This window comes from Peromyscus maniculatus, chromosome 4 (genome assembly GCF_049852395.1).
Source record: "Peromyscus maniculatus bairdii isolate BWxNUB_F1_BW_parent chromosome 4, HU_Pman_BW_mat_3.1, whole genome shotgun sequence".
NCBI classification, from domain to species: domain Eukaryota; kingdom Metazoa; phylum Chordata; class Mammalia; order Rodentia; family Cricetidae; genus Peromyscus; species Peromyscus maniculatus.
Window position 1 is genome coordinate 116,269,117 of NC_134855.1, and position 14,739 is coordinate 116,283,855.

The 14,739-nt window shown below is 36.9% G+C and overlaps 1 long non-coding RNA gene across 2 annotated transcripts in view; it reads left to right on the forward strand.

The window, feature by feature from the left end:
- Nucleotides 1–14,739, forward strand: part of LOC121828864 (uncharacterized) — a 92,546-nt gene that overhangs the window by 14,448 nt on the left and 63,359 nt on the right. For both annotated transcript variants that reach the window (XR_013050791.1, XR_013050790.1), the window contains exons 2-3: nt 9,334–9,567; nt 9,804–9,954. This is a non-coding gene — a long non-coding RNA (uncharacterized LOC121828864). The remainder of the gene's footprint in view (nt 1–9,333; nt 9,568–9,803; nt 9,955–14,739) is intronic.

Sequence of the window (14,739 nt, forward strand, 5' to 3'; positions counted from 1 at the left end):
TTCGTTCTCGATAGACAACACGTACACTTTGTACTGCGCATGTCACCAAGGCAGACAATGCCAATGAGCACTGTCCAGAACCTGTGACCTCAGAATCAAGTCTATTGTATGATATGAATTGCAACATTTTAACTGTACATACCAGTTCCTACTTAGAATTGCATTGTTAGAATATTTGATTTCCAAAAATATATCTGAGTTGCTGACTTGAGTTTCATTTTTAAAAATATCGTAAAAAGGAATTGTATCTTGGGATTAGGCCAAAATTCCAACAACTTTTAAAATAATTCTAAACATAACTTCTTTAGTATAGTGTTGCACAAAAACGTGTTCTCAGAATTTATTTTTTTTTTTTTTTATTGGTTTTTTCGAGACAGGGTTTCTCTGTGTAGCTTTGCGCCTTTCCTGGGACTCACTTGGTAGTCCAGGCTGGCCTCGAACTCACAGAGATCCTCCTGGCTCTGCCTCCCGAGTGCTGGGATTAAAGGCGTGCGCCACCACCGCCCGGCCAGAATTTATTATTATAAAAATCAAAGTAATGATCAATTTTTACAAAACATTGAAGATTCTCTGAACCCTAGAATATCAAATATTCAGCCAGAATTTAATTCTTTATGTAAAACAAGTAAGCACTTTGAGCTCTATAGTATGTAGACTTGTTTTCACCTGCAATAAATACTAAAATTTTGAGTCTGATAGAGAATTGGTTGAATATGTATTTGTTATCATTTATTATCAGTAAGTTTAATTGCATACATAGATTATATGCTTACATATCTAGGGTGTATATGTATATATGTACACCAAGTGTTTTTGGTGAAAGGGTCATGAATGGGAAGTTTAAGAACTGTTGCTCTATTACTCTATTTCAGTGGTCTTAAAGCTGTTAAATTTGGGTCATGTGAAGCAAACAGCTCCCTCCTACATCCTTAAAGTTTGGTTCAGAGTCTCACATAGCTCAGGCTGTCTTTGAACTCACAATTCTACTGTATCAGCCTCCAGAATGGCCAGCAACTTTTTCTTCTTCATATATTTGTATAATTACAACATGGATTCTGGCATGTATTTGAGGCTGGTATTTGCCTGATGAGTAGAATCAACTAATGGTTTGTTCACCAAATGCTGATAGAATACCATGATGACAATTGAAAGATATGTGGTGATTGCTGAATATTTCAGAAGAAATGCTAAATTTTCTTGAAGGCACAGATTTTATTTGTACTGTTCAATTATATGTTGCCAAGCCAAACAAAATTCTAGGAATAAAATAGGACTAGAAACATCTTTGATGAATGAAATAAACATACTTTTTAAGATCAAAATCCACAGCAAAGATTTCAAGAATCAAAGAAACAAATTTCTATGCATTGTGTTACATTGGACATAGGAGTCAATTTGCTTTAAATACACAAAATAGCAGGATACTAGGAGGCATGTTTTTGTAATCCATACAAAATTATAAATTGCATTTGAAGAAAACAGCTTAAGATACATCTCACTTGAACATTATTTTCTTTGTAGCTTTTGAAAAGATTCACAGTGGGCTTCCAAATACAGAATAATTAGCCAGGCAAAACACACTTGTGGTCATAGAAGAAAAAAATGGTAGCTGATTGTTCACTGTCAAGCTGTGGATTATCTCGAATTCTATCTGTTTCAAGGTTCATTTACAATAAAGAAGTTTCAAAATAGTCATTAAAGGTTTCAATTCCCTATACCTGCTCTTTTTGGAATATAGCTTCGTGACTAAGGACCTCTCCATAGGAAAGCACATTGAATTACCTAGGTAGTGTAGAGGTTTATTCTCTACCACTGTTGTTGCTAAGTTGATTCTGGAGACATTTTGAAATTATTATTCAAGATCCAGGCCAGAAAAATAATTGAAAAACTACATAAGGCCAGAAATGCTTGAATTCACACCAGTGTCAGAGTTCACTGAACAAATGTCTTAATTTGTCATTGTAAGATGGATCTAGAAATAGTGAACATATCAAAAGAAACATCTATTGTGATGTGATGATTTCTTTTTGAGAGATGCGTACTGCCAGAGAGGTTCTGTCATCCACATTCTTCCAACAGAGCTGGTGTTCCTGCTGTGGCTATGAAGGACAGCTTAATGTAATGTGTGTAGAAAAGAGTAGAAATCCTTGCACAGACTCTGGGTTTTCATGTGCTTAAGAGCAACTGTAAGGAGCACTTGTGTGTTCTTATAATTTGATGTCTTTGGACCCACCCTTTCTCAATGATCACACTTCTTAGGTTATATCAAAGACAGACTATCCTATAGAATATGGAGGCATGCTGAGCTACTCATATTAGAAACTGACTCCTCACCAAAACTTTTATCACTCTCTGGCATTGTAAAACTTTCCACTACTGGCTTTAACAGTATTTAACTCTCAGGATAAGGAAAACATTTAAAATGAATGAATAATAAAGCTATTTATGAATTCTGTTATCTCTAATTAATAGCTGAAACTTCAGGGAAGAGTCAGGGTCTAGGTTTCTTGGTGGTGTTCATTTTTTGGCTTAATGTGCACTTCCTACTAAAATGGAACTAAAAGTAGAAATTAACCAAACATTCCTTCTGGAGTCTAAGTTGGTACTTTTCTTTTAATGTAGCTCAGTGGTGGAACATTTGCCCTGAAAGCATAAGGACATGACTCAACAAGTACCAACTAACCATCAAACAAAGATGTGTGTATGGGCTGCAATGCTCAGTCACAGTTTTTAAGCATGTTCAAAAGGTCACATTGTTTTATTCTACATGTGCCCTTTATTTTAAACTGTGGCTTCCTTCTCTCATTTTCCATTTCACTGTAGTTTTTTGCATTCCCCTTGCCATTTCCTTCTATTTGATTTATACTACCATGTAGCATGAATCTTAAAAGTTCTTATTAATAAATAAAATAAAACTGGAGCCAAGTATTGGGGTGAAGCTGGAAGATCAGAGAACCAGAACAAGCCACAGCTAACCTCACCTAGCCAACTTCTCAGCTGATCTTGTTTCCTCAGACTGGAAGTTTCTGTGTCCTCATCCCAATGGCTCTCAACTGAACTGCTGCTTGAAAGCCTGGAGTTTAACCAGCTAAAAGCTTAACCAGCCAAATGCTTCTTGTTTCTGGTCTTCACGCCTTATATATCTTTCCTTTCTACCATCACTCCCTGGGATTAAAGGCTTGCTTTCTGGGATTAAAGGCGGAGACATCATGCTTGACTGTATTCTTGAACACATGGATTTCTGCCTCTGGAATGCTAGGATTAAAGGCGTGTGCTACCACTGCCTATCCTAATGTTTAATATTGTGGCTATTCTGTCTCTGACCCCAGATAAGTTTATTAGCATGTACAATATTTTGGGGAACACAATACCACACTACCATAATCTTCATATAACAAACACTTGAAATCTACATTTGACAGAATCCTAAGAAGCAACACAATGTACAATCCTTTATATAGATTTTAACTCTTGTGCATGGTTGGGACTTGGGGATATGAGGTGCCACTCATGTAATAAGATAATATTACATAGTAATTAGGAGTGATTTTAGCAATATTACTAGGGTCTCAATAAGTTGACTCCTGAGTTAATAAAAAGGATTATCCAGGGCCTATGCCTGACTTAATCATGTAATCTCTTAACATAACCCCATCTATAAGGAAAGAGATGTTCCTACTAACTTTGAGGTAATAAACTGTGATGCTGTGAGATGGCCATCCCTACTTGAATGTAAGGGTGGATTCCCAAAGCTGAAAGCAATTCTTAGTTGTCAGCAATAGAGGGGATACTAATGCTCAGTCTTTGAGTCACAACTAATTTAATTCTGCTGAAAACCTAAATAAGCTGGGACCTGAACTTCCAGGAGAGGATGTCACACAACGGACACTTCACTTTCCCCATCTAAAGTGTTGAGCAGAGAATTCATTGATGCCACATTTTGGAGAAACTGTGAAATGATAAAAATGGATTGTTTTAACTGCTGACACAGTGAAAGGTAAGTGACAGAATTATAACTAGAAAAATAATCAGCTTTTTATCCTCTTTCAGGATTCATGTGTTCTTTATATTTTATCCTTCTAAATATGATTCTTATGGCAATAATTTAGACTCTCTATATATAATATACATGAAAAATGAGAACAAGAATAAAATGTGTAATCTACAGAAAAATCAGTTATTAAATATGAAAGAAACCAATAAGACAAAAAAATCCACAACAAAAGACATAGAGCATACAGAAAACAATTGACATAATATCAGTTATAAATCCTTGTCATGCAGTAGTTTCTCTTAAAGTAAATTAAGAAAACTTCCCATATACAATATTTACAAAGAAATATTTGCAAGGTGAATTTTTGAAGGGAATTTAAAAATAAAACCAGAAAACACTTATATGCTGTTCATAAGGACACTCACTTTAGGTCTAAAGATAGCCAAAGACTGAAAACAAAGCAGTGGAGCAGTTGACTCAAATAGTGACCAACACACTAACTCGAAGTTAAAAGCTATTCTAGGAGAGAAAATAGAGTATTTTTGGAATAATAAAATCACGAACTCACCATGAAGACATAACAGTTCGAAACATGTATGAAGCAAGCGCGGAGAACAGATGCCTCCACCACAGTGAAAAAAAACTCAATAGTCCAGTGTTAAAGGCCACAAAAACTCCTGGGCAGGTGGCAGATGGGAAGTCAAAGTCCTTAGACCTGCAAATAGCCCCTCAAATTAGAAACAAATATTTAAACATAAAATATCAAATGTCATATCCCTCTATCCCACCTTTCTTTCCCTTCTTCCCTTCATCCATTTCCCTTCCTTTCTTTTATTTCTCTTATTTTAGCTTTTCTTGCTGGCAGATGTGAACTTGATACACAAATTTAATGATGATACTACAAGGAAACAAAACTTCTGAATAGTACACCTTACGGTCTTCAGTAAAACAAATCCAAATAATCATGAAGAGATATTTATACATATATATCAAAATGTCATTATGATAACTTGAGTTTATTTAAAGAACTCAAAACTTGTTCTCATTAACATGTGTCCATGTTAATTTTCTAATAATTCTTAAAAAGAATAATGATTTTCAATATAAGTAGACAATTATTTAATAAGACATCTTTTGATTTGCATTTCCCTGATGACTAAGGATGTTGAGCAATTCCTTAAATGTCTTTCAACCATTTGAGATTCTTCTGTTGAAAATTCTCTGCTTAGCTCTATAGCCCATTTTTTAATTGGACTGTTAGGTATCTTGATGTCTAATTTCTTGAGTTCTTTATATGTTCTGGATATCAGCCCTCTGTCAGATGTAGGGTTGGTGAAGATCTTTTCCCATTCTGTAGGCTGTCATTTTGTCTTGTTGACCATGTCCTTTGCCCTACAAAAGCTTCTCAGTTTCAAGAGGTCCCATTTATTAATTGTTTCTCTCAGTGTCTGTGCTACTGGTGTTATATTTAGGAGGTGATCTCCAGTGCCAATGCATTCAACACTACTTGCTACTTTCTCTTCTATCAGGTTCAGAGTAACTAGATTTATGTTGGGGTCTTTGATCCACTTGGACTTAAGTTTTGTGCACGGTGACAGATACAGATCTATTTGCAGCCTTCTACATGTTGACATCCAGTTATGCCAGCACTATTTGTTGAAGATGCTTTCCTTTTTTCCATTATATAGTTTTGGCTTCTTTGACGAAAATCATATGTTCAACGGCGGAGCCCCAGGTGGAGCTCCAGGAGTCCAATCGGTGAGAGAGAGAGGAGGGATTATATGAGCAAGAGATATTGAGACCATAATTGGAAAAAGCACAGGGACAAATAGCCAAACTAGTGGAAACACATAAACTGTGAACCAGTAGCTGAGGAGCCCCCATGGAACTGGACCAGGCCCTCTGGATAAGTGAGACAGTTGATTAGCTTGAACTGTTTGGGAGACCCCCAGCCAGTGGAGCCGGGACCTGTCCTTGCTGCAAGGGCTGGCTTTTTGGAGCCCGGGGGCCTATGCAGGGACACTGCTCAGCCTGGGTGAAGGGAGGAGTGGACTGGACCTGCCTTGGCTGAGTCTACCAGGCTGGGCTGACTCCTCAGGGGAGACCTTGCTTTGGAGGAGGTGGGAATGGGGGTGAATTGAGGGGTAGGTCTAGGGGGTGGGAGGAGGGAGGATGGGGGAATCCATGGCTGATATGTGAAATTAAGTTGATTATAAAATAAAAATATTAATACAAATCTTATTCATTAAAAATAAATATTTTCAAACTAATAAGAAACATGTTAAAATCTGACAGAACAAATAACATTCTTCAAGGTAATAGATAATAGATTATAACATTGATGTGATATCTGCAACAAAATTAAGACATTCACTATGCATGCTCATGTTAATATTGCAAAAGAGATACTAAAAGGAGTTCTTAATATGAGAAACGGACAATTTTAGATATAAATATTGTAAGCAACTTACTCATTATACTTGCTATGAATTTTATAATTGTCAACATCAGATACACAAAGCAGTTGTTAGAATTAAGAGCAAGAAGTAGGAAAAAAGCTGGGGATAAAATCTTTATGAAAAACATTTAGGGACCAGGAACTCACACTCTGAAAATAAACTATTTTTTAAACATACCTTGTAAAAAAAGTCACAGAGCTTCCACAGATAGATAAGATTATAATTTAGTATCAAAAGTCATAAAAGGAGGATATCAGTAACTTAGAGATAAATGTAGTTCATGGATGGGAAATTTCAATATGGCAAAAATGTCATTTCTCTCTTGATTAATCTATAAACTCAATGCAACCCAATCAAAATACCAACAGGAACTCAGAAATCAATTTTAAAACTTGCAAAGACAGGAGGGATCACAGTGATGCTAATTGGATCACAGAGTAGGGGGTCTCCACCTGTACAGTGACAATTGCATTTTAAACGTTTTTGATGAAAGGACTAGAATGCCAATTTACAAATAGACAAATGAGACAATGAAATAAAGAGGCCAGAAACAGAACAATAAGCAGGTTAAGACCAAAGTGAAAGTCAGAGAGGACATAATATGCTATTTAGTAAAAGGCACCTGGAGATGGTCATCATTGGAAACACTGTATTTCTACCACAGGGCATATGGAATACTTCAGTAAAATTAAATAAGTACTGAGAGCAGAAAATGCTGCTTTGATTTTGGTGTATTGGAAAGGATTATACATAAGCATAGAAGAAAAAAATGATGACTCCAAACTCATACTACATTAGCAGAATTTCTGTGCATTAAAAGACTTTTAAATGTGCAGGGACACACTGGGTGTGATGGTCTATGCCTATAATCCCAACACTGAAGGGACAGAAAGAAGGACCTTAAATCACAAGCCAGTCTGTGCTACACAGTCAGATGCTTTTGCAATATATATATATATAATTTTAAGACAATTAATAGAATCCAAGAAAATATTTGCAAAGTACATGCACAAAAATGTAGCACGGGCTTCCTCAGATTCCCTATAGTAGCTGAGGATGACCTTGATCTCCAGATCCTCTCCCATCTACCTCCCCAGTCCTAGGATTTCAGGCATAATACCACACTGGGCTCTAGTTTTCTATTACTGTCAAAACAAATTACTATAACTTCAAAGCTACGACAATACCAGTTAATCATCTTATAGTTCCACAGAAATATGACACTAACCTAAGAAGGTTAAAATTATAGAAACTTGTTAGGTTGACTTTTAGGATATAAAAAATAATAAATTTGTCCAGGATGGTGGGGGGCAGGGGGAAGAACTCTTCTTGCATATTATTGGTGGGAATGTAAATTTCTACAGTCATTGTGGAAAACAGCAGAGAGGTTCCTTTAAAAATTAAAAATATAATTTTCATATTACACAGGAATCTCACAACTGTGCATATATTCAAGAGACATGAGTCACCATGTCAAGAAATAATTGTTGCATTTTTTACAATAGTCAATATAATGGATTGAAGAAAGAGTTCAACAAAGAATGAATGGCTACAGGAAATGTTGTGCACATGTGGGTATATGCACACACACATACACACACACAGAGGGGGAATCCAAATGAGTAATTATAAAGGAGGGACATTTGCAACAACATAGATTAATCTGGGTGGCACCATGCTAAGTGAAATAAGCCAAGAACAAGATGGAACGTAGAGTTATATGCAGACTAAATTGAGAGTAAAATCATGACTACCAATTTTCCTGGATGGAAGAGGACTTGATAACTGGGAGATGTTACAGATCATAAAAAAAAAAATCTCAGAAGAAACTGGTATAGTTACTAGGGTTAATAATGTTCTATGTGCTCAAATTTTTCTAAGAGAATACATTTGAAATGTTCTTATCACAAAAAGCACATAAATGTGAATTGTTTATGCTAATTTTCTTGCTTTAATAATTCCAACAAGCAATCACATTGCACTTTATAAGCAAAACAAACAAATACGTTAAATAAAAGAAAGGAGTTAGTAGGCTTCAGTATATATGACTTCAGCTCTGTAGATCTCTTTGTTCATTGAGGTTGTTGATAGAATTCAGTGTCTTGTATTTGTGGTGCTGATAACACCCTTTCCTTGTTGACTGTCAATTGAGAGGATTTCTCATCTTCTTCAAGCTCCTTACACATTCTTTCCTTGGTGTTCAAAGCCAACAATGATTGGTAGTATCTGTTATTCTTTGAACTTCTTGCATCACATCCCCTTGTCCCCTTGACCTCAGACTGTTTCTAAGGGTTCACATGACCACATCACCCCAATCAGGTGATTAGGTTCTCAGTAAAGTCTTCAAAGACTTTTTTTTTCCATGAAAGGTACCTATTCATGGGTTCCAGGCATTGGGATGTCCAACCTTGGGTAGAGGATTATTTTGCCTCTAGGTCTATCTGTAGCTAGCTCCATCTGTGCATTTATCTTAAGCATTATAAAAAACAAATGCCAATTACCTAAAATTTTACTACCCACAAGCACTAAGAAATAAAGAAAGAAGACCAATAGAAAGGCAGAAAGAACAAAACTGATAGTTGCTGTATAATAGAAATTCCTATGCATTGGCTTACAAATTATGAGGCAACTGTTGGCTGTAGCAGAAGACATTTCAATGGAATTGTGGGAGAAGAGGGCACAGAGTAATGTACTGAAAAATGAATGGGCAAGGCAATGATTGAGCAAAGGGAAATATGATTTAATACATTCTCTTCAATGAATTGGGGCTTAATTTTTCCTTTTAAGTGTGGACTGAACTTATAACTCACTATAAAAACAAGTAGAATGTGACCAAAAAAGTAAATGGAACATACCACTATTTTCTTCATAATTTCTTAGGTTCTACATTCTGTATGTCCAAGCTGTCATTTCATGAGGACCGTTTGGTGGGTGTGTGAACTGGTCACACTAAGAAGAACTGGGAGGTCTTATGAAGAGTGGTCAAAACACAGAAGTCTTTACCAAGTCCTGTAACTATGAATATCAGAAATGAATCTTTTGGCATTCATCAAGGACTAGTTGACAGGAGCCCTGGCTGAAAAAAATCCACCACAAATTCTGAGGTAGACCCAGGTGAGTCACACCTATATTTCCAGCTTACAGAAAAGAAATACATGTACATTTCTATAAGACACTAAATTTTAGGGTGATTATATATATGTAAGTAGATAAATTATACAAGATACAGATTTTCAAATGTGTTAACTATGACAGGGGAAGGAAAGACTTATTTTAGAATGGTTTAAAGTATCTTCTGTATCTTCCAGCTAAACAATTTTCATTAGAGTTTTTATGGTTCATTCTTACAGAAATTCAAAGACAGCAAGACATCCAAAATGTTTGTTCACAGTGAAGTGGAAAGAAAATCTGGGTAGCTGCCTCCCACAGATTGTCTTTAGTTACTGGTGAAGAATGGTTGAAGGTTCATAAAATAATTGACACCCAAGTGGACATGTACAGGTGCTTGTCTATTATTCTGCATGTATTACATTTAGCACAAAGACAAACATATTTTGATGCTGCTGGAAAAAGGATATCAGAAATATTTAAAATGCAAAAAGGGGCTCAAGAAATGGTTCAGCAGTTAAGAGCACTGTCTGCTCTTTCAGATGACCTGGGTTATTCCAAGCATCCACATGGTGGCTCACAACCATCTGTAACTCCAGTACAGTGGATTTGACTCCCTATTTTGGCCTCTGCAGGGCCTAAGCACATATGTGTATGTGGTACACAGATATACATGCAAGTTAAATATCCATACACATAATAAATAAATACTTTTTTAAATAAAGTATAAAAGAGAGTAGGAATAACTGAACGCCAGATTCAGGATTTGGATGTGTACCTTCCTCTGAGACTGGAGGGAAGGGTATCAAGCTATCCCCTATGCTCATACTTCTGTAATGGGTCTATCTCCACAGAAAGCTCCTTATTTGGAAAGGGAAAAAAATGCCTAACCACACATGGACCAGAAACAGCAATGATAATGACTAGAAGCTCAGAGGAAGGGGTCTAAGAAGAGGTTAAGAATACATTTTGGAATCACCATTGTAGAAAATGGAAATTGAAAAGGATGTGACCTCTAAGGGCCACATGGAATAGTGAGGGTCCAACTAAAGTTGGAAACATCCGTATCAGCAGCAGAGCAAAAACAATTTAACAGATGTTGATCTGGGTTTTGATCTTTCGTTCATGCTTTGCCTACTCTAGAAATTTAATTCTTGAACTGATGCAGGGTTATTATTTATAAAGGAATAGACAGGAACATTTCTTAAATACAATGCCCTGGCATGATCGCACAACCAGGAGAAGCCCAATTAGCAGGAAAGGAAGTTTCCAGAAACAATCGTGTTCAAGAATTTAAAAGTCACTGTGGTTAATAAGCAGAGCTGACATTCATCTCAATTGAGGTCCTCCCCCAGTCTTCCAGGTTTTACCTCTCAAGTTCCAAAGAGTGCTTGTTGAAAACACAAAGGCCTTTCTGCTTAAGGATTTTAATGCTGCTTTTTTTTTAAAACCAATGAACCTGCTCTATAGGTATAGAAGGGAACTTAAAACTGTTCCAAAAAGCCTCTATTTCTAGGAGACACAGGCGATTCAGCTTGCATATGGCATGAGTACAACCGAGCCCATCCTTCCTTGGGAAAGCGACTGCAAGCCTTCCACTTCCAGTATCCTCATCCATAATGGAGCCTCCACTCCCCTGTCCTGATTTACTTTCTGATAAACCTGGACCCTTCATGACTTTCTTCCTAGTGCCGTCCCTTGGCCCTGCCTTCCTTCTGTTTCCTGTATCTTCCAGCTAAACAATTTTCATTAGACTTTTTATGGTTCATGCTTGCAGAAACTCAAATGAACACAGCAAGATGTTCAAAATGCCTGTCCAGAGTGGAGTGGAAAGAAAATCTGGACAGCTGCGCCCTTAGATGGTCTTTAGTTAGCTGGTGAAGGATGGTTGAAGATTCATGAAATAATTGGCACCTGAGTGAGCAGCAAGCTCCTATAGCACTTCTCCCTGGGGACCTTGTGTTTGTATTAGCCTCTGATGACACCATGGGTGGCTCCTGAAGTTTGCTTAATCAACAAGAGTGGCGCTTTAAGTTTATGTTTTCATTATTCTGATTAACTCTTCTAATCAGAGTTACTACCAGGTCAGTAGAAATTTTTCTTGTGGAAACTTTTAATTGACATCTGGGGAAAAATGTAGTGATAAAAGTTAATTTACTTTTCCAGGTTTCCCTGGATTTTACAATACCTGGCTTATTTAAAGGCCACTGCCAGCTATCTTGACAGAACACATGAAAGAACTCTGGAGCAGTAACTTAGACTACCTATTTCCCGGCAAAGACTGAAGTGAATAGAAGGCTCTGGGAAGAGCAACATGAAACAGTGCCAAGGCTCTCAGAGTGAAGTGGCTGTCACTGCCTTTCTTTCAGGTGCAGAAACTTGAGAGCAGTGTTTTTCAAAGTATGCTACATGCACAGCTTGAATTAGAACCCCTGGTGATTCTTTCAGACTGAACTTAGGATCGCATTCACCTTTAAAAATCTGAAGCCATGGCCAAGGGCACAGCATTACGTACTTCTGGTTAGCTTTCCGCACAAGTCATCTCGAGGTTACAGTAATTTCTACTTCTCACAGTGCCATCAACTCCAGCTTTATCTGGGTTGCAAACATGGTTAAATCAGCAAATCAATGTGTTTCAGTCTTTCACATATCAACACCGAATCTGAACTAATGGGATTGAACTGCACTAAAGCAGTGGTTTCAATATGCAGGGTCCAGCAGGGGCTTGATTCAAATTCTATTTTTAAAACATCTTAAAGTTTGATTTAACAGTCTATATACTCAAATGTGTTACGTTCCATTGTTTAGAGTCATTTATTTTATATGTATGAATATTTTGCCTGCATGTATATATGTGCACCATATGTCTGCCTGGAGTACAGGAAAGGGTGTTGGATCACATAAAACTGGATGGTTGGCTATGGATGGTTGTGAGCTGCCATGTGGGAATTGTACCTGGGTCCTCTCTACAAGAGCAATAAGTACTCTAAACTTTAGACCCATTTGTTCAACACTACATTTCAATTTTTTAATCCATTGGAGACTAAAAATTTTAGATGTTCAACTATTTTTTGTGTTAATTTCTGATTTCTGATCATTTCCTGTGGTCCCTCTGTCTACATTCACTTTGGAAGAGAGTCATATAGGAGGAAGAATTATTTCCAAGTAGCTGGATTTTTCTTTTCTTTTCTTTTTAAAGAAATAAATACTTGCACACATATCAAACTGTAACTCTGAGTTCCAAACAGTGGGTATTGTTTAGCAAGACAGTTGTGTTCCAAGGTAGCTCAGGCACAGGCAATCTCTGTTCCAGGAACAGGAAATGATGCAACAGATGGACCCAACACATAGTTTATCATAATGCCAGAATTTTAGCCTTTACAAACATTTCCTGTTCAGCCTATCATGTATACTAATAACTGCTATCATAAAATTTCAGAGTAAGGTAATACAGTGATTCTTTAAGCAAAATATAGGTCACAAGCTAAAGAAAGATATGGCAAAAATGAGAAAAGAAACCCATGGTTCTGAGGTAATGTGTCCAACATGTTTTTGACTCAAGAGTGACAGAATAAGGTAAAAGTCTTCAAGGGAAACTTCTCCAGCATCCAGGGACAATAGAATGTATTGTCTTTTACTAGGTATTTGGTGCCACATTGTAAGGCCATCTATTGTGCTGAAGTACTTACAGTGTTTTACTTTATGAGCTTTCCCCCAAATTCTTTGACAGCTTTTCTCAATGTTAAGTAACATAATTAAAGCAAACATAGAAAGTATAAAGATAAAGATTTCTGTTTCTTTTGGCATAAGAATCAGACAGCTTTATGTGAAAAGAAATCTATGCAAGCAAAATTATATCTAAAGACTATAATGTATTATAAATATGTTTAAAAGGTTAAAAATATTATCCAAGGAATAATTAGATTTTAGTAAGGAGGAGGAGTTTCAATAGCAGTATAGGCAAGCAACATCAGAGGGCCATCAGTCTCTTTGATGACAGTCCACATCCAACAATTTTATTCAGAATGTTTGATCAATGATAGTGATCATGTTGAATTAAACTGAGTAAGGACTGTCTTGTGGCCAGTGTGGTTCAACTAGTCAGTTTGGGGCTTAGCAATGGCTAGAAAACTCACTTCTAAGTTTCTGGCTTTGTGGTCCACTGCTGAGACCTTCTTGAGAGTCCTCCTGGTATGGTTGATGGCATCCCTGAGAATTAATTATCCAAAGGCTCAAAACAGTAGCCATAACATGCCTCATGATTTGTTCTTGGAAGTCATATACACTGGTACTTCTGGAACATTCTGCTAATTATACTCTTCTTATGTTCACACAGGGGCTACATAGGGCATAAATAGCCAAGTAGAAATTAATATGGACATCTTATAGTCTAGTGACTACATTCTTTCCAAATAAATTCTATGTCTCTTGCTCTTTTCCACTTCCTCACCTACTTTAAATAAATAAAAATTTCCATAATTCTCTAAAACTTAAACCCCTAACCCACAGAACCCATTAGCAATTCCTATTAAGAGAAACAGCAAAGAGGCTACTGAGAACCAAGATGCTGGAGGATACTGAAATACTGAGACCAAAGACACACATACGCTGGAGGGAATCTGCTAAGAAGTGGTACACACCAAGGATAACCACAGCAATATCGTAGTGACCTACCTACTCAGAGAGCTAAGGAAGTATGCCGTATTACAGGGTCTCGTATAGCACAGACTTCAGATCTAAGTGCGGGCCACGAGAGAACATTGTCCATGCAGGCTTGGAGCTAGAATACTTGAACACTGTGCTTTCAGGAGGCCTCCAGCATCTCTAGTACTGTTTAGCTTTATTTAAATTTTGTGTAGCTAAAACAGAAGCCCATTTTTAGTTTGAGTGTACTTTCACCTATACTTGGAAATCTCAACTCAGAAACAGTGCTACTTCCATTCACTTGTCATCTTCCGTTAAAGAGAGGGAAGAGGCTCTACCATTGCTAAGACTTCAGTGCCATGTCTCTCAGAATTCCTCAACTCCTAGTACAATCTGTTTTGTGGATTTATTGTAGTTTTCCATTGGGAATGAATTTCCAAAGTAATTTGGGTATTCAAAGGTATTAGTAAGACAGAGTGTGGGCTGAAGATAAAGTGAGAGCCATGACAGTCTCCAAACCTTATTCCATTAACT